Genomic DNA, 21637 nt, shown 5'->3' with positions numbered 1-21637 from the left:
TGGTTAAAGAAAATGGTATGTGGTGCTCATTGTGCATGAAATACTTAAACACCCTTCAAGGAGGGGTTACTTTGGGTATATGTGCCACGAACAAGAATTCAAAAAGAAAGCTTGCTGGACCATGAAAAAAGTAAAACGCACATTGAGTCTTCTGCTGACCTTTTAGGAAAGCGTGTACTAGATCAAACTGGAATCGGTCAAATTGAAAGATCTGTATCTATGTTAAATAACTTACAGAGAGATGCCTTTGTGAGAGCATTAAGATCCATGCATTGTTTGGCAAAAAATGAGTTGTCACATACAACATTGTTTGAAAAGCTGTTGGAACACTGTAAAAAAAATAGGTTGTTCCTTTTAACAACATCTCAATGTTGGTAAAAATGCACATTACACCTCTAAAAGAATAATGCAAGAGCTGCTGGATGTCTTAGCATCAGAAATAAAATCTAATATACTGAAAATATACACAAATAAAAGTTTTTTAGTATTCTGTGTGATGAAACAACAGATATCTCAGATGTAAAACAATTCATTATTTACATTAAATATGTTTGCCAGGTCACTAAAGAGGTCAGAGTTAGTTTTGTATCAACCTGCAATATGATTGACGGCAAAGTGGAGACTATAACCAACACACTGAGTGAGATTATGGACACTCTAGGCTTGAAAACTGCTAATCTGGTTAGACTAGGGTCAGATGGAGCGGCTGTTATGATTGGGAAACAGAAAGGTGTGGCAAAACTGCTTAGAGATAAAACAGCTGGACTCTTGGTCAACTGCCACTGTGTAAACCACCGATTGGCCCTTGCAAGTGCCCAAGCAGCAGATGCCGTACCTTATTTAACAAAACTGAATGACATCTTAAGGCAGCTGTTCTATTTCTTCCAAAACTCTTCAGCTAGTATGTCTGGTTTAACAGAAATCTAAAATACACTGAACATTCCCCAGATTGAGCTGAAAATGGCCAGTGACACTAGATGGCTGTCTCATGACTCTGCAGTACAGTCACCACAACAGTGTATGAGGAGTGTCATAGCTGAAGCCACTGAACAAATGACATTACAGCTGAAGGATTAAGCAGATGTATTAAAACATATAATTTTGTTTCCTCGCTGATGATGCTTTCAGACGTATTACCTTTGCTAGCCAACTTATTTAAGGCTTGGCAAAGGCAAGATGTCAATCTTACCGAAATTGAGCCAATTTTGCTCCCCACAAAATTGTCCATCATGGAGTTGAAAGACACTCCTGGGAGATCTTTTCAAAGCCTTCATCATTATTTGGCAGAGGAATGGTCAAATCTCTGCATTGTTTATACACAGAGTGATGTAATGTCATTCAAAACTGTAATATATGATAAATACCTAGAGACAGTTGTCAAGCCTCTAGATGCAAGATTCCCTTACATGCCAATTATTTCCAGCTTTTCACAAGTTTTCAATGCAGAAACTCACGATTCAAGTAAGGCTGCTGAAATTCTTTTCAATCATTACTCCAAAGTGGTAGCCCTCCAATATTAAAATTTGAAAGCAGCAGGCAAGAATGGACAGTTGTGTCAAAAATGATCAGAAGTCAATCATACAAAGACTTAACAATTTAGCCAGACTAACTAATATTGGGCTAGTGATCCCGGTGAGCACAGCTGAATGTGAAAGGGGGTTTTCTGCCCTTAAAAGGATCAAGACATGTTTGAGAAATCGCATGAATCAAAGCATGCTAAATATTCTCATGCTGATCTCCTTGAAATGCCCAGATCCTGGAGACTTTGATTATGGGAAAGCTGCAGACAACTGGGATTCTAGGAAGAAAAGAAGAATAAATATTTAACTGAAGACACCTTCTGCATATGCAAGTTGGCTTTGAATAATATTTTTAAATTTTTCTTCATTAGATTTTCTATACTTTTTTCATTGTTTTCACTTTTCTTCCTGACAGCGACAATACTTGTACCTCTTGGTTTGTCATAACAATTGTGATTTAAAATTTTTGTTAGGGTTGCCGGATCCCGAGTTTGATACTTCTAAAATTTTATAAAAATATTCTGGCATAAGTGTCAAACCTTAAAAAAAGAAGTCATATTGAGCATTAGAAAATAATTAATAATAATTAACAAATAAAAATAGTGCACATTTAATTTTCCCCACCACCAAATTTCCCCATCCGGCTGGAAAAAATTTCTGGGGAGAACACTGATGTCTACTATAAGTGTACTCCGCCTTACATTTTACATCACTGGCCAAATCGGTTTTGTTCATATGTGATGTCACTATTCTATTGGCACTCCAGTCATATTTGCACTTTTTTAAAAAAAAAAAAAATTCCGGTTAATTCTCCCACATCAAGTCATCTTCATTTGGGTGTGAGGTGCCTGGAGTTGTATAGGGTAAATAATAAACTGCTCTGCTAATCAGAGTATAGCATCAAGTCAATGGAACTTCTGGGACATTGATCTAGTCAGTTAAGTAGCAGAGGAGGTTGTTAATCAGTTTCAACTGCTTTGGTGTTAATGAAATTAACAACAGGTACACTAGAGGGGCAACAATAAACCATTTCTGTTTGGGATGGGGTTGTCTTAACAGGTGGAGGCCACTAACATTTTTCCCTCCTCATCTTTTCTGTTTTTTTCACTAGTTTTGTATTTGGCTATGGTCAGTGTCATTACTGGCAGCATGAGGCGATACCTGGGCCCTACAGAGGTTGCACAGGTAGTCCAACTTTCCAGGATGGCATATCAATACGTGCCATTGCCAGAAGGTTTGCCGTGTCTCCCAGCACAGTCTCAAGGGCATGGAGGAGATTCCAGGAGACAGGCAGTTACTCTAGGAGAGATGGACAGGGCAGTAGACGGTCCTTAACCCATCAGCATGACCAGTATCTGCTCCTTTGGGCAAGGAGGAACAGGATGAGCACTGCCATAGCCCTACAAAATTACCTCCAGCAGGCCATTGGAGTGAATGTCTCCGACCAAACAATTATAAACAGACTTCATGAGGGTGGCCTGAGGACCCGATGTCCTGTGGGCCCTGTGTTTACTGCCCGGAACTATGGAGCTCGATTGGCATTTGCCATAGAATACCAGAATTGGCAGGTCCACCACTGGCGCCTTGTGCTTTTCACAGATAAGAGCGGGCTTACCCTGAGCACGTGACAGACGTGAAAGGGTCTGGAGAAGCCGTGGAGAACGTTATGCTGCCAATAACATCGCTCAGCATGACCAGTTTGGTGGTGGGTCAGTGATGGTCTGGGGAGGCATATCCATGGAGGGATGCACAGACCTCTACAGGCTAGAGGATGGCACCTTGACTGCCATTAGGTGTCAGGATGAAATCCTTGGACCCATTGTCAGATCCTATGCTGGTGCAGTGGGTCCTGGGTTCCTCCTGGTGCACGACAAAGCCCGGCCTCATGTGGTGAGGGTATGTAGGCAGTTCCTGGAGGTTGAAGGAATTGATACCACTGACTGGCCCAAAGGCTCACCTGACCTAAATCCAATAGAACACCTCCAGTGCATTATATTTTAGACGCCACCAGGTTGCACCTCAGACTGTCCAGGAGCTCAGTGATGCCCTGGTCCAGATCTAGGAGGAGATCCCCCTGGAAACCATCTGTCTCATTAGGAGCATGCCCCGACGTTGTCAGACATGCATACAAACATGTGGGGGCCATACAAACTACTGATACAATTCTGAGTTGCTGAAATTAAATTTTGGCAAAATGGATAAGCCTGCCGCATCATTTTTTCACTTTGATTTTTGAGGTGTCTTTGAATTCAGCCCTCTGTAGGCTGGTAACTTTCATTTCCATCAAACGATGTGGCATTCTTTCATTCCTAACACATTACCCAGTCCATATCAGTATAGATATCCAGCATGATTTTTTTCACAATTGAGATTTGATGTGTTTTCAAAATGTTCATTTAATTTTTTTGAGCAGTTTATATTATTTGGAATACAAGCATTTCATGTGTGTTTCGTGTCTACAACGATCTATGTAAACGCAGGATGACAGGAAATGCGAGAAATGTTGAACACATAACTAAAACAGAAACTTTTTCCATGTTACAGTACTAACGACACAATTATGACATGAAGCATATAATCTGTGAAGACTGAAGTCCAAATATCAAATGAACACTTTCACAAAAAGGTACACGTATAACAAAACAGGTGCGCTTTTATCCAAAGAAAAAGAAATCGGGTTAGGGTACGATGCTGACTTGACCACTTGGGTGGTCAGCGGTAAGAACTGCTGACTCATAATCTAGACGTCGTGGGTTCGATTCTGGCCGCTTCCCAGAATTACTGTATTGAGTACAGAGCTGCTTTTATTGTTACTATTATAGAATAAAAACATACATTTGATTGGAGTCTGTAACAGCCGGTGTTACGACCAAAAATTTCGCCAAACTTTTGCATCTGTTCATGACCACACACTCGTTTGACAAACAAGCCAGTTTCCCTTCCGGTTCGTACACGCCGATGATTTCTGCACGTGTTCAGTCTCTCCCTGTACTGTACATTGTTCTCGGTGCATCACACAGACTGACTCCCTCAAAACTGTAACCTCCTCTCAACCCAGTTTCCTCCTGTGTTATAGTGGGTCCACAGCTCCTGTCAAAACGGCTACTTTTAATAAATAATCACCCTACTCAGCGGCTTAGAGAGGGGGCATGGTGGTGTATGGCTGAAGAGGTTCCTGAGGAGTTCGTGATGTGGGCGTTTCTCACCTAAGTGCACAGGTGAGAAGCGGTCCACATCCGTAATTGTTCCCAGGAGCTGCTGATTGCAATGACTACCACGCCTCTTCATAAATAGAAGCGCGAGTCGGCTAAAGGGAAAAAGAAGAGAACAGGAAAGAACGGGAGGTTGCAGGAGAAGGCAGGATGTAGCAGGAGAAAGCCGGTGCAGGAGAGAGAAAGTGAGCGAGCGCCAGAGAGAGAGAGAGAGCGCGTGCAGCTGAGAGCGAGCAAGCTGCTGAGCAGGAAGCCTGGGTGTTTGTCTCAGTGTTATTCAATGTTTTTACATTTAGTTTACTATTATTACACTGTGCATTCTATGGTATAATTAACTATTTTTGTGCTTAAAAATACTTACATACAGTTCGTACAGTCTGGAATGGATTAATTGTATTTACAGACAATCCTATGAGGGAAATTACTTCGGGTCACGACCAAATCGAGTTACGACCAGAGTTCTGGAACAAATTATGAAAAAAATGTGACCCGAGGTTCCACTGTATTATAAACACAACCTTTGTAATCAGTGCTTTTCTTGTTGGCAACTATAGAAAGGATGGAGAATATAAGAAAATATATATATTTCACAAAGAAATAGTGTTGCTTGTTTTATAAAACAAATATATTCTTAACTACTAAATTTGGAATATCTATTTAGTTGACACATTTAACTGTGGCTAACACAACTATTATATTTTCAAATCAGTTTGGTAACACCAGGTATCAAAGTCCTAGTCTCAGTCTACTTAGAAATCTATATAATTTGAGCAGTGATGCAATACAAGCACACATCTTACACATCAATAAACTTCTATTTTCTCAAAATTGCGGTAATGAAAAATTTGTAAAATTTAAATCATGTATTCTAAACCACTTTCATACTCTTGCGGTGTGCTGGCGCCCTGCCCGGGATTTGTTCCTGCCTTGCAACATATGTTGGCTGGGATTGGCTCCAGCAGACCACCGTGACCCTGTGTTAGGATATAGCAGGTTGTAAAATGACTGACTGACCTTCAGACTCAAATCTCACAATGGCAAGTTATCCCTCAAAGCAAAAAATATATAACTGTTCAAAAAAATGTATATTATATATAAACCAATAAACCCCCGATTCTGTAAAGAATCGCAAATCCAGGAATGACAATCACTTTCTGCTCCCTCCGATCTTTGGAGGGATGAATAATCATGGAGGGTGGGAGCTTCCTGGGAAAGTTTTCATTTAATTAAATAAATATATTTTTACTTAAATTAACCAATTTATTAAAACTAAAATTGAAATTTAATTGTTATATCATTTAAGTCCAAAATGTCTTTGAGTTGCTGCACTCATAAGTACAAAAATATCAGAGTTAAAAGGTTTAAATGAAGTAAATTGGAAACAAAATTCATATAATGGTAAATTCAAAATAGTTAATCAAAAATTTCCTTATAAACAACATTTTTGTTAAAGGTTTCCTGGCCTTGAATCAACTCTGCCTGGTATGGAGTAGTTAAAACCTTCACTTCAAAGTCACACAAACTCAGGACTCTTGAAAAGGCAACATAAAGTTGTCCATGTCCAAATACAGGCTCAGATAGGTAAATCCCTACTTTGTCCATGGTTTGTCCTTGGAGTTTCCTCTGATATTCTATGTGATGAACAATTGCGCAAGCCTTCCAAACACTTCTCTCTCATTGTTCTGTTGTCTCGTTTGCACGCCTATCCAATACCGGAGCTCTTACTTTTTGGAGCTGACTCCTTTGCTTCTGTTGTTTCAGAAGCACATCGTAGGCGCCTTCGTTCATTGTTTTTAGCCATGCGGTCTCGTTTTTGTTTTTCTGTGACTGTGTTGTTAGCTAGAAGTCGTTTGCTGTTAGGAATCATAATCGAACTTACTTTTAACACTGAATTACCCTAATGTGATTCAAATAAGGCACACTGACAGCTGCCACACTGACTGCTGGAACAGTGGATTAGTGAACACTGACTGCTGGCACTGTAGAGTAGCTGACTGCTGGCACTGTCAGTAGTCACTACTACCTCAAGTTTAAATATGTCACCGTGGCAACTTGCTGGCGTGCACGCTTTACCTCAAGTTTACTTTACAGGTTGTGTTGTTTTGTTTCGGCGCCACCTACTGACTCTGGGAAGCTGCTGGGTTTGACTCTGGGGCGCTGAGGCGCTGTGCGCATGCACTTTTGGCACCACCTAGTTCCCTGATGGTGACGGCGGCGTAATAGTGTGCTGAAGTGACCATGGCGGTGGATCCTGGCTTGGAGATCTACATTACTAAACGGAGGTTGTATATGCGGTGGTATGCGCGTTCACATTCAGGTGGCAGTTGTATTGTGCACGAAACGAAGGTTGTATATGCGGTGGTGTGCGCGTGCGCGTTCGGGCAGTGGCTGTATTGTGCATGTTCGCGTTTGTGCGCCGTTTGTATAGTGCACGGCTTGCGTCTGGCATCTGTGCATATATAAAACCTTCATTTAGTAATATAGATTGTGAGACTTGCCTGGACACCATCAGACAAACACCGCATCTTTACAAAAGTCTTGTTTATTTTCTTCTCAATACACACAACTCAGTCCCGCACACCACACTGTGCTTCCTGCCCCAATCACCTTTCTCCTGGGCCTTTCTCTCACTGTCCCTGGGCCGCCTTTTCCTCTCTCCACGGGAGCCTTGTCCCGCTCTCACTCCCGACTCCAGCTCCCAGACTGTAGGAAGGTGGGCCCTTTTATTCTCACCCAGATGTGCTCCAGGTGCTCCCTCCGATGTCACTTTCTGGTGTGGCAGAAGAGCACCGGAAGCACTCTGGGCGTCCCTGGAGGGATCCACCTCCATCTTCCCGGGTGTGGCAGAAGTACATCAGTCCCAGGCCCTCTGAGACTCGAAGCGCCCCCTGGCGGTGGTCATGGATCCCAATAGGCGTAAGCCTCCTTGTTCTTCTCCCGTGGTCCTCCTCTGATCCAGGGCGGTTGCCCCCCTCGTGGCCCGGAGGACGTATATGCCACCTTCCAGTCCTTCCAGGCGTCCCGGCCGGGTCTCAGCCCCAGCGACTCGCCACAAGATACATCCTTCTATATAAAAGCGGTCGGGATTGTCCATCCGTCCCGTGAGTGCTACGCAGGCGCGGAGTTTCACACACGCCCCGTCCATTTTGGAATGCACGATGGGATTTGTAGTTTCGTTTTTCCAGGTAAAAGATGATTTTCTACTACAGACTGTGCGATATCTTCTTTCTTACTAAATAAAATCGGTCGGGATTGTCCTTCCGTCCCGTGAGTGGAAAACGTAGCGGTAATCCGCTTATCACAGACTTACTACTTGCAGCACGAAGCGACATGATGTGAGCAGAGTTCTGGTGCTCTCATCGTTCCCTTGCTTTTGTGCGCAATGCGCTGGAAAAATACACAAAATTATGTCTCTGGAAATAATTAATGTTGATGGAGTACAAATGCCTCATCGCGTAGTAAATATCAGGGGGATTCAAAAGGGCGACCTCAATATAGAAAAAAAGTTTCAATTTCATCATAAAAATAACAGAAACTATGAGTATTAAAGTAATACCGCTCAAATGCAATATAACCAAATTAATGAGTTTGTATAAAATATCAAATTTATCTACATATTGAATTGCCTTAAGAAGTGGTCAACTTAAAAGTCGGTCGCCTTAAAAGGCGGGTCAGCCTAGTATACATATATTTATGTAATTAATAAAAAAAAAGTTCCATAGTGTCCACTGTTCAGTAACAGACTACAAGTCTTAAATGATGTTTCACTTTTAAAAAGTCAAACTAGTTAAAAAAAAAACAAAACAAATGCAAAGGAAGAGTTGCCTTGGTTTCTGCAAGTATGCATTTGTTGAAGGGGAGATGCTTCTTCCCAAAAATAAGGAAGCATTTTTTAAAGACGATTTCAAAAACATGACTGCATGTTAGATGTATTTTCATTAGTTACAAATTTATGTCCATATACTCATGCAACCTGCATGTATAAAATAACTTTTATTTACAACAGTTTTTCAAATGTAAAAAGAATATGAAAGCAATTTTAAAATAAGCAGCATGAAAATAATACCACACCTGATTTTATTTCGGGCAAACGCTAGCAGTTGTGCTAATGTTTGCACCCACTAGGATCTGATATGTAGTTTTTTTTTTGTTAAAGTAAAACTAAAATACAGTTTAATGTTCACTTGGTGCAGAATACAGCCTAGCAAAGGATCAGATCTAACTAAATAAAACATTAGCAATCATGGAAAAAAAAAAAAAAAAAAAGATAAAATATAGATAGGGTTATTGACAAAGTAATGGATTTGTTTTAGTGCAATATCAACGAGGAAGCTCTCCAAGTCAGCAATCCTACAACCCTAAATAAATATACACTACAAGTTGTAAACTGCCTCTCTAATCATTTGATTCAGACACTCAGTTCTAAAAACGATATCCTAAAGAACCTGTCCAATGATCACAAAAGAACGCCACCTAGCTTTCCAAAAATGCCTACCATAAAAACTGCTGCACACCAACATTTATCACATTTAAATAATTCGCTGAGCTCTGGCTGACAGTGCAGGGCTGTATCAGCAGATAAGCATAACTGGAAAACCATTCACCAAGGTTATCACTGAACTGCAACTGCAGCAACCTCTTGGCTAAAAAGCATTTAGCTCAAATTTTGGAGCTGATCAAAAACAACTAAGAAAGGGCACATTTTTAGAATTAGATTGGAACAGTAAAACAGCCATTTTTAAATATTAAATTAAGCTCATGGTCTCAGCTGTCAAATGTATTCACTTTGTAACCAAAAGAATAAAAGAGAGATCAATTCTTTCACAGGATAAGCAGCATACAATCACATCCAATAATATGAACCTGCTATAATTAAGTTTGCTGCTGATGAGTGACAGAACGGCGTTGCCAAAGAAAACCATGTCAAATTCATTCAATTTCTCTGCAAGTACAGTCCATAAAAACCTGTACCAGCTGCCGCCACACTACAGAGACAGAAAAAAAAAATCAATAATGACTTTCAAGCCTTTATGCTTAGCCAGTTTACAGCAAGAGTTTGCTTTTTTTTTTTTTTTACGAATCTTCCAAGATGTTTAGAAAAGCTTATCAGATATTACCCAAAAATGTGTTCTCTGAGTAAATAAGAAATTTATTTAAACAAATCTATTAAGAGAATGCTGCATGGCTATGCTGACACAATGCTAGTCAAAGATGTCAAATGTGTATTATAAACTACTCCTCTGAAAGACTAGTTCCAAGTTTGTGACACAAAGACCACATGATGTTTCAGGTTTATGTGAAATCTTTTTTTTACAAGGCTCCATGGAAACTATTTAACAAAGCCTACTCAACATTTTCTTGCAAAGGGTTGCACTGTCATTTTTTCTTATAAAGGTGCACAAATCAATGTTAACCTTTTTATTGGAATAAATGTGGTCAAAAACAGGCTTAGAAGTGAGGGGGGGAAAAAAACTACAGCTTACAAAATAGGATAAAGTTTAACAAAACCTCTGCAACCTATAAAAGCCATGAGCTAGCTAAAAAGGTACACCCATGTAGCTATCTGGTACCGGCAAGGCTCTGATGCTCTTCCATCTCAATATTAAAATGCAAACTGAAAGCCAAACCTTTCTCTGTAGCATTCAAATATTGACAAATGTCCTCATTACTAAAAGGGAATTTTCTACTACTAAATTACAACTCTATTTTTAAGCATACTGATAAATAACCATGACAGAGACTAGAGCCCATTATAATGAATGTCACACAAACTTGAGCTTTACTTCTTCCTTTGGCTTTCCTAGCAAACCTCAGTTGAAAATGCACTACACAAAGTTTATTCGTTATCCGTACTGCACACTCAAACAACTAATGAAGAAATATTTCCTACAATATATGAAACTCTGAACATCAGAACTATCAGCATGGTTCATTAAATTTATGTAAACAAACTTCTCAGGAAGGAGCATGTAATTTACCAAAATAAAATTATATTCCACAAGTTTGAAAAAATAGAGACTTCACAGTAACATTTACTTATTATCAGACAAAAGTTCATGTGTTTATCAATTAACAAATTTGTCCAGTTGTAATTTGCACCACTTCTTCAAGATAAACCTGGCTGAAACACAACAAAACTTCAACAAATGCACACGTTATAATGTTAATAATTAGTAATAAAATAAATAATAATAATAATAACTCATTAGTTGAAAAGGCAATCTACAATGCTCTGGAGCAGTGTCAACCATAATAATTACTTTAGGCTAGTAACAAACCATTTACAACATACCTTTAATTTTGACCAAATTGTGCTTTGTATTTAAATTCTGTTAAAGTCAACAGCCTAAATTAAAAACAGCAACATCAGCACATGTCACATTGTAAAACAACCAAAAATATCTCTAATGCTGAGGAGTAAAAAAAATGCATTTAAAAGTACACTGTTGAACATACGAGTAAAGAGCTGCTTACAAGTGACTAATTATCCTGGTTAAGTGCCAAGTAAAAACATTTCTTTCTTTCATCTGCTCACTGAATATGAATGGCTTCCCTGTTCTTCGCGATCTCCACTGTAAAAACTTTGTTGTTTAGAGGGATCAAGTAATGTCTTCATTTTAAATCAAATTCCCATCACTATTATATGCTTAAATGACAAATGTGGGCTTTGATCTGATCTGTTTGTTCCCTGCCTCACACTGACCAGCAAAGTAAAACCAAAACATCCTGCTCCGAAAAGAAAACTTCGCCGATGTATAATTTCAAATTAATGTTGAATTATCCCCCCCATAAAACTGGATGTGCAATGAACACAAAGTCACGTCGTCTTTCAAACGTGTGCGCCTTTAAAACCAGCGTTTTACAATTAACAAAAGGCGGCACCTTCCGATTTTTGCACTCACTAAACAATCAACTGTTAAACGATGCAGACCATCGGGTATCTACTTTCAGTCGATCTGCTTCGGCACGGTTTTTGCCGACTAAAGAGAATCTACTTTGACAAAGTTCGGAAAGAATGTGCATGCAGCGATAGCATGTTGGACAAAAAATAAAATGCGCATTAAGTGTCACAGAGTCAGGAACAAACCAGTACAAACATAAGGATATGGAAAAGGATGATGGACGTAAGAAATATTGGATAACCGTTAACAAGGAGGATATGTTAGATAAATGAGGAAACGAACTATAGTAGTGTCAGCTGAAAGTTAATCTTTTCATGCTGCTCGTCGCCACACAATACTTGATAAAATAGCTAACATTTAAGTTCAAGACTAGTCAAATACAATACGATCACTATCCATAAAAACGCAACAAAAGCAGCAAAGGAAATGTGTCACCTGTGAAAACACAGCCAGCAGCGTCTTCATCTGTACTGTATTAGTACCAAATGTAGTTTTGCAGGATAAGTGTACGATTTTTAATGATAAACACAAGCGATAAAACTTTAAAAGTCGCTACATAAACCATTCTTTTGTCAATGCCTAATTACTTTAACTATGTGGGAAACAAAGATACTTGATTCAGGTAAAAAAAAAACAAGTCATGTAGGATATCACCTTACATGCTCTGTGAAAGGAGGTTAAACAAAGTTAAAATCTCGCCGGTCGGAACCCTTTTTAAATGCGACCGATCATAAACTTCCCCTTCACTTTTTTTTCATCTTTCTAAATCTTTACAGGAACTAGTGGACAAGTCCGTGAACAAAAACTGCACTACTTACAGCGACCTAATTTTGCTTGGTTATTGCCCTCGCCCCAGGCAAGCGTGCAGCTGAGCGGTGCAGCGGGTGCGAGAGTCATTCACACATATCAACGGTTGCCTGCACCTTCCATTTAATTACTGTGTCTGTTTGTACGATAACTTATTTTTTATCATTTCTCTAATACATTGCAGGACCCGGTATATATTGGGGGTATAATAAAACATAAAAAAGCACGAAATACCTTTCACAACTCATGAAGTTGCCTTCTGGAACGGTCTCTCCCCTCGGAGATACCCTCGCATAACCGTCTCTGGAAGGCTTTTTTAATTCCCTTTTCACTTTAGTTTTTGTGTACATGAATTATCCATGCCAGTTGCCTCCTCGGACTTGATGCACGAACAGTCCGTTCTTCGATTTGGCTCCTCTTATTTCGTACAACTTAGAATTGGGGGCTGGGTTGAGGGGCAAGGGGCAGGGGGGGTGGTCGTAGTTCTGTATCCAGTATACTCACGACGTGAAAACACAAGAGAGTCACAAAACTGAATCCGATCTTCGAATGTTGCATGAAAACAATAAATAAGCAGGAATCATGTATGTGGGCATCATTTCTGACAAGAGCATTTCTCCGCGCCGCTCCGCTAAACCCACCGCCGCTGTTGTCGCGTCCTTCCAGTCAACGCACTGCCCCTCTTTTTCTTGACTATGTCCGGATAATTTATTTATCGTATGTCCTTTCTCGTTAAAGTTTCTGTTTTACTATTTTAGGTTCGGCTCCCTTTGCAGACTGAGCATTTATACGTTGCTTCAATTCCTTATCCCTCTCCGACCATACCATACTCCGGCTCTCAAGCACCACAATGGATCCGAGTCTGACTTTTTCAACAGTATAGGATTAGACTTTGCGACACACGCGGTTGCTTTACGTTATTGGTGCCTTTGGTTGCCAAGTGATATTTTTTTCTTAGTCCGTCGCTAGGAACGGGACTCCGCCCTACTCTATTAAATTGGCTTGCTATTGGTGGCGAAGCTGCCTCTGAAAAGCTTCTTAAGGATTAACCCTCTTTGCAATACCTCATCGAGATTTTCTTTTAATGTCCGTGAAGTTAATATGACCAGCGCACGCAAGCATAAAAACGACTCCCTTGAGCCCCAAAAGAAAAGAAAAGAAAAAAAAGGAAAAAGCAGCGCGAGGCAAAACTATTTCTTTAACACTAGATATGCATCTAAACTGTGCTTTGAGCTGAGGAAACTCTGACTGGAGTTAGGCTAATTCATTCCAAGGAAATCTGCTTTCGGATAAATCCAAAATGCACATATATTTTTCAGAATTACCTATTATAAATATTTCAATATTTTAAGTGGATGGATATTATTATTATTATTGTTATTATTATATTATTTAATCAAAATTTAGTTTAATTTTTTTCCAAAGAAAGGTAAACTGGATGACATCTGTCTGTTGCAGTGTACAATCATACAACGGCAATGTAATGCACATATCCTGCAGGACCAGGCAGGAAATAAGGATCCAAGGAAAGTTTACACTTTTGTAAGCAAAATATGCAAATTTAACTGAGACTTCCAGATTTTTGAGACAACAACACTAAACGCTACACCAACACTTTTCCTTATTATTGATATTATGTGTTTATTTCTATACCATTGAAAAACTACCCCTTCTTCAGTTATTTTCGTATCTTAATTTTGCCAGGTTATTCCAGTTATGTGAGTAAATGCTGGAGCCCAACCCTACATTAATGTTAAAGCCTAGGAGGGCAATTACAAATGTAAACAGACATTCTTTTCTTTTAGACCTAAGTGTTACATTATAGTATTGAGGTTAACATGAAAAATACAAAAAAAGAATCCTTTATAGATAGGTTACTAGTCCATCATAGAGTGCCATCGTTCATACTTCTTCATTAACTCAGAGCAATGCAATTCTTAGTCACCAACAATACAAGAGGGCCATCCATCTCTCTATTTTCAAACCAGCTTATTCTAGTTCAGGGTCACAGGAAGTCAAAGTCTTTCCTGGCAGATTTGAGTACAACACACCAGTGACTGACCAACATTTATGAGGCCCTGAAGCTTGAACTGTTACGAGGGCCCAATCGCAAACAGCATCGAGGTCTGAGTAACCACTGTTATCTTCTTCAGTGTGGGTTGCTCTGAAACATATCACCAGAATTGTTTTTAATTTAACCATTACATGTAGGGGTTTTAAAACCCCATTATCATATAGTAGACAGCCAAAATTTGTAAGCAATGTGAAACAAAGTCACTTCTGGGTCCCCTCCAGGATTAGGATCCATGAAGCTTAAGATTCATTAGTTTCATAGTTGATCTTCCCACTGCAGCATACACTCCTAAAAAAAGGTTCTGCAATGGCAGTTTACTGGGTTATGTGGTTCCTTGTTGAATCATTACTTGACAAAGATGCATTTCCTTCTGGGAATGTTTTTTTGTATATGAAATAGTTTCTTAGGTCTCTAAAAAGGCTGGTAATTTGTGGACAGAAATCTTTAATATATAGTAGGCTACCTAACAGGATGCAACAGATCAAGAAAACATGGACTGTGCTTGTGTTATTGAATGCTGCAAGAGTCTTTTAAAAATCAGGATTCCTTTGGGATTTTACAAATCTGTTGTCATCAATTTGTGGCTAAAAGAGATTCTTTCTGAAAACGTAATGTGGGTAATTTTTTGGGAACATAAAATGGTTCCTCTATGGCATGGCTCTGAAGAATTACTTGGACACCTTTTTATTTAATTTTATTTTTTTTAAGAATGCAGGAAGCAACCCTGGATGGAGTTACACATTCACACACACACACACTGTTATTGAATCAGGGAAACATAAGAGTTGTTAATAACATAAAATTTGCAAAACATAGTATCAAGTTCTTTTAATGTAATTCATATATGTAATAATAATAACAATAATAATAATACAAGAAGTGCTGTTGTTATTTTGTTTATTTCTTATCAGCTAATTTCCTTACATAACCAGATCCACTGTTAACTCTTACTGACAGCAAAATTATTGATATTACCTGTATTATTTAAAAAAAAACAATTTAATAAGCATCATATGAATTAATAAATCATCTTAAGTCATCGACAGTCAATCAATATGTCTTATGTGGTTATCACTATAGTTTACAGATGACAAAAGGTAAGAATTGAAGAATTAATTCATCTAAGAAATAAATCTGTAAAGTAAGTGCAGTCAGGGATATAAATATTACAATACTCTCAGCCAACAAGAAACGAGCGAAGCAGGAATTGAAAGAGAACATATTTATCCACCCTATATCAAAGCTGAATGTTCCAGTTCATAGTTGCAGTGGCCAGAACCTATCCAGAAAGCAATGGGTGCAAAGCGGGAAACAAACCTTGATGGGGTACCATTGAAATGAAATATAGTGTTAATAAAATATTGTTTGGCATACTAGATTAATTTTTACTTGCTTATTCTCCTATTTCATCATCCATTTTTGGTATCACAAGTTAAAATATCAAGCACTCCACTTCATTTTATTGGGATCCAAGTTCATGCACAATGAGAAAACTAATTTTTGAGCATCCCGTGGGTTTCATTTTGAGGTATAAATTAATGTGTTTCAAATAATTATATCAGGTTCATAAACAAATTCATGTTTACAAAAGTAAACATGCCTTATTTTCTTTATTTTTGCTCTATATGCATTCATTATTTACACAGTTTCTATAAAATGCGATTATTTATATCAATACATGATTGGTCTGCTTTCAGATGTGTAAACAGTAAGTTATGAGGACACAAATTAAATGCTGAATTCCATTTTGTTGTATGAAGAGGACAATGTGCTTATCTCAGCAGTTCATCAAAGAGCAGTGACCCCTTTCCCTTTAATGACCCAAGTGGCAGTTCACTTAATAAAGCAGTTAAAGCTGACTACCTTGTCAGTGAGTAAAGTCAAATGTCAGAGTAATCTACATGTGATACTGGAGTTCATTTGTAGCCTAATCTGTGGCCTTACCATGTAAATGTTTAGCCTCATGTCCTAGTCATCTTTTAAGGCAAAACTAAGTCATAATTCATTATTTGAAAGGTGGTCTCTCCCCCAAAAGCCTAGTATTTGGCCATGATTCAAAAACAAAAAATAGACATTTTCCCAAAAACATGAAAATTTGCTTTAAACAGCAGAAGTGATTACCTGTGAAAGGCATTATGAGGTCTCACTTGCAAACACCACTCATCTCTAGAAAATACTTTGAGAACAAGATGACTGGTGAGACACTGCGGTGGCTAATGGCACCAAACAGATAAAATTTCACTTAAGTGTCAGATAGCAGACTGAGAGATGAGTGTCACAGGACAGGTTTTTATTTTGCACTCCTGAAAAACCCACTGCAACTATGTCTGCTTTAAGTTATTTTTGCAGGCAGGCAAAAGTAACATGGTTTGTGTAAATATTCGGCTGCTCGTGGAATGACTCACACGTTTCATATTTGTGCAATATTTTCTGTTTATTGCAAGATGAGGGTGGGAACAGGACAAGACTCTCCTTTCCCTCTCTCGCTCTGAATGTGAGATGTGCTGCACTCTTTATTTGCACCTATCTGTTAGCACTCCCTTTCACATGAACACCAGATTTTCCGGTTTCTTGGCATAAACAATGTGTCATGTGTTGTTAACTGTCAACATACAGTAAGTCCTTTGTTATGTGTTGCAACATAAGTTTAAGGGGACATCTCAGCATGCTACTGTCTATTTTTGATCTTCTGTGTGAACAACTTTCAGTTGATGGACAAACAATAAGCACACACGGTGTTTGTACGAATGTACAATTTTGTAATCTATAATTTAATGACAGATATTAAAGTGAAATACAGTTTTTCTGGAAATTGGTTAGGGATAATTACCCACTACAGATGACCTCTTGCTAATATTTTGCTATAATTATTTTTTCCAGTTCTATGAAACAATGAAGAAAACAGGCTACATAGAGTTCCATTTTGAAAAGCAATTTCCATATGCCTCATTAAAAAAATCTATTGGAGAAAAATCATATACCTGATTCACAATAAAAACATGGAAGGTGCAGATAAATGTTCAGTTGCTCAATGGCTGCATAATGAATAATCCTTTTAGCCTTCATCAAGTGTAGGCAGCTTTGCACATCCACCAGATTGTGTTCATATCATAAAGGGTGGTGTAGTCTGTCGGGGAATTGCAGGAACAAGGGGCATCTGATAGAGAGGGGCATGTGGAAGCCAACCCAGAAAATCCACAGAACTCTCTTTTAGTTTTCTATTGTTTCATATATTGTGCTGCCCCCTGTGTTACCCAACCTTTGGGTTAAATAAACACTTTTTAGACTGTATGTTTTGACCTCTTTGATGTAAAGTGTTCTTTGGTGTTTATGTAAGAAGTTTATATTGTGCACATACTTTTATCTTCAACTGCAATGCAGTTTGATTGTTTTTTAATAATGGTCTGAGAAAAGTCTTAAGAATTAGATATTTAATATGTGTATTCTACACACAGTCCTAAGTCTCCCCTTTTCCATGATATGTAAATATAGGAGTACAAGTTTAATAGAGTAACCAGATATTAATTTCTGCCCACCTGTTATCTCTTTGAGTCGGAGAAATTTGTAAATATTTATGTAGAGAGAGATATAGTGATAACAAGTGTAGATTAAATATATCTTTGGATGTCCTTTATATTGAATATCACACATGAATTTAGAATTTGATTAATCTGTTCTCTATGTACCTTGAATGGATTGAAAAAGACCATCGTACAAATTAAACATTCATTTTTTAAAATATACTCCTGGTAGTAACCACTAAGTTTATGTAGTGTACAAATAGTTTAGTCCATTTCCATCCCCCTCCTATAGTTTAAAGAATGAAAATGATAAAATACAGTATAATATGATATTTTTCTCATCATCATGTTTGTTCTGTTTTTGCTGGTGAAGGTTGCAGTAACAACATGCTGAGCTGGGCTGACCAGGTTGAGACATTGAATCTATTATTATTTTATACAGCTGCTTTCATGATGATCTCTACAACAAAGCACTTTACAAAACAAGTAAAACAGTTTAATTATATGTATAGTTCCTTTAACAGTGAGCCCTATTACAAAGCAATTAATTAATTAATTAATCTAATGAGCTCTATGTCAAAATATTTTACAAATCAAAGAATCCATTAATATTTTAAATTAAAATTGCATTTATAGTGAGCACTATAACAAAACATTTTTTTAATTAATCTTATGTTACATAAATAATTTTATTGAAGTATCATTATTCCATATACAATGAATTTCACAGCTAAAACCTTAACATAGCTTTCTTTATAAAGTATTTCAAAGTTTAAAGGAGTCAGTCTTCTGTAATACAGTAATCAGATTCCTAGCAATTTTGCAGTGGGTGCTTTACAGGTTCTGGCTTTTTCTCTATTAGACATATTTTAAGAAGAAGCCATGCACATTTTAATCCAGATACTGTCACTCATTTATTATACTGTTATATTTTTCAAATGCCTGTTTAAGACTTACCTCTTACTTTTCAGTTCCCTATAATCATATTTCCATATACGAAGGAATGAAAGTTGCTCTATTTCCATAATTAAAATTGCTCCATTGTGACACTGACGCAGTCTCACAGATGTGTGCACTCAAGCTCTTTATAAATGTTTTGCGAATAGTGTTTGTGATGCCTAATAAATAAATAAGCAATCACAAATCAGTTAATGATCCCCACTTCCAAGCAGAAAAACTGGGCAGTCTGCCATAGTTTCTCTGAAAGAAATTCATTCACCACATCAGTTTCTTTTATTTATATCTTCTTTTAAACTGCAGTAATTGATGCTCTTTTTATTGTAATCTTGAAAATTGGGGACATAAAAAAATTCTTTATTTTAGCCCCATATTGACACCAGTTTTATTTTCAGTACTGTATTTAGATAGCTTTATCATGGCCCTTATCCAGCAGTAGACTCTCAAAGGCCACTTCTCCTGAAGATTTTTATATTATGTCAGCCAATCAATAGCCTGCAAGTTAATTTTAAAATAGTAACTAGATACCGAGACTGGATCCTTTTTTTAACCTTTTGTAGGTCTTAAAGCACAACACCTGCAAAAAGAGCAAAATGCATGTTTGACATACTGTATTAGAGAAAAATGAAACAGAAACTCTATCTATCTATCTATCTATCTATCTATCTATCTATCTATCTATCTATCTATCTATCTATCTATCTATCTATCTATCTATCTATCTATCTATCTATCTATCTATCTTTGTCAGATGAATAGGTGTGCACCTTCTCCCCGTATCCCTGTGAGTGTTTGTGTGGGTGTAGTGTTCTGTTATATGTATGTATGATTGTAGTGTATGTACTGCATACTTGCGAGACACACAAATAGAAAACTATTAATATTTACATATTTTTTATAAACTATTCCGATTCTGTACTTACATATAATTCACTATTTCTGATTAAGGGGTTAACTAGGCTTGACTTTGTCAGCTGAGCAAGGCGATCCTGTTAAAATAAAGCCAGAAGAAGGTAAATAGAGCCGAAGTCTACGTTAATACGAGAATTCTGAAAATGAGCGATTTCAGATGTATGTGGGGACTCCTAGCGACGGTAGAAGGAATAATTTGTACGTCTTTCTTTTTCTTTTTTTCTTTATTTCTTTCTTTCTTCATGTAAACATTAGCAAAATGTTCTGTCTGATACCCGTTGCATGTTTATATCCAGTATTTATTAATATACTTACTTTTACTTTTATAGCGTTGTATATTTATAATATTTATTGGTATTATTTACTTACATTTCTTTGCCTAGGTGTTTGTGTCTACTGTATATTTCAATAGTAAATGTTCCTTACCAGATTAACAAAAAGTAAATTTCACTGCAGTGCAAGGTCTAATGACACAATGAATTAAATTCAGTTTACTTCTACAAATATATCAAAGGAATTTGATTGAAAAAAAAGTTTGTTGCACATATGATTATTTAAATAAGTACCTGGTACTGGAGACTGTCACTAAAGTAACCAAAAGTAAAATTTGGAATTGCTTAATTATTATTTTTAAGTTAAATCCTTCACAATGATACAATGTACACAATGTACTTACTGTCCCCTTATTTTTTACGAAGACGTTTAAGGCTAAAAAAAATCATTAGACCTCTACTGAGCGCACTTTATCATTTTTACCTTTTTTCATCTCCTTGTAACTTTCAAGTGATCATCTCCGCTGCAGAACTAATTAACTTAATGGCCAATAAATTACAGTTAGACCCCATAAAAAAGACCTTTTTGAGATTGTTGTTCCTTGCATGAATTGATTTTCATGCAGCTGATATACTCTGAAGCTTTTGGTCTCTTAAATGGAGATTTTCTGCAGCATGAGGACAGAGAAAAAAGTGCGGCGCACTACCTTTAGTCGCAGACAAGTGTTGGAAATGCAGTTAAATCTTGACGCTTTTATCAACTGCTTTCTTTTTGATAATACGGAGTCTTAATTCTTTAGTGACAAGACGCCAAGTTTAGTTACGTATCCATCCAAACATGTTTTGAACTGTGACTTGAAGGGAGGGTAACTTAGCTTGACGTTCGCTACTTCAAACTCAGTTTATTATCAGTGAGTCGATAGTTATAATACACAGAATTTCAACAGTTTCGACTACAAGCTATTACCAGAGTACAAGCACGGAATGAGCGTTATGAACACATCACCCTTAAGTGTCTGAGTGCACGATATGATAAAACGTATAATCTGTACTTCTGATTTATAGTCCAGTACAAAACTGTTCACATCAGTACTCCAATTTGTCAAAGACAGTTGACTACTAACGGAATCATACCAACCTGACAGACTCCTTAGGTCCTCCGACGCCAGCCTTCTCACATTCTGAAGACTCGATCTGCGCAGATCGCGGACAGGACTCGTTGTGGCGCCTGCTTTTCGCATCGCTCTCCGTCGATGTGTCCGTGAAGCTCTCTCGGCGGTTACCTGCAAATAACGCTTACAGCCCTCTTCTAGTCTCTCTTACATTTCAATCAGCCAAACCTACAACTATATTCTCTAATTTTATTCCCTTGGACAAATGTACTGATTGTGGTCAAACTAATAATGCCTACTAACTGGGAGCGGATTTAAGCTCTTATAGGTGTCCTTGGGTAGCATCAC

General features: G+C 37.7%; 1 protein-coding gene across 3 annotated transcripts in view; it reads right to left on the bottom strand.

Moving 5' to 3' along the window:
- Window positions 1-21417, bottom strand: part of dipk2ab (divergent protein kinase domain 2Ab) — a 103084-nt gene extending 81667 nt beyond the window's left edge. Inside the window, exon 1 of one of the 3 annotated variants that reach the window (XM_039760529.1) lies at window positions 21316-21417. The gene's annotated coding sequence lies outside the window, so the exon portion shown is untranslated. Of the gene's footprint in view, window positions 1-12675; window positions 13336-18993; window positions 19426-21315 lie in introns of those variants that run through there. The other 2 variants (XM_039760525.1, XM_039760520.1) reach the window with 2 other exon arrangements.
- Window positions 21418-21637: the final 220 nt, after the last annotated feature.

Source organism: Polypterus senegalus, chromosome 1 (genome assembly GCF_016835505.1).
Source record: "Polypterus senegalus isolate Bchr_013 chromosome 1, ASM1683550v1, whole genome shotgun sequence".
NCBI lineage: Eukaryota > Metazoa > Chordata > Cladistia > Polypteriformes > Polypteridae > Polypterus > Polypterus senegalus.
This window is presented reverse-complemented; position numbering and strand designations above follow the sequence as displayed.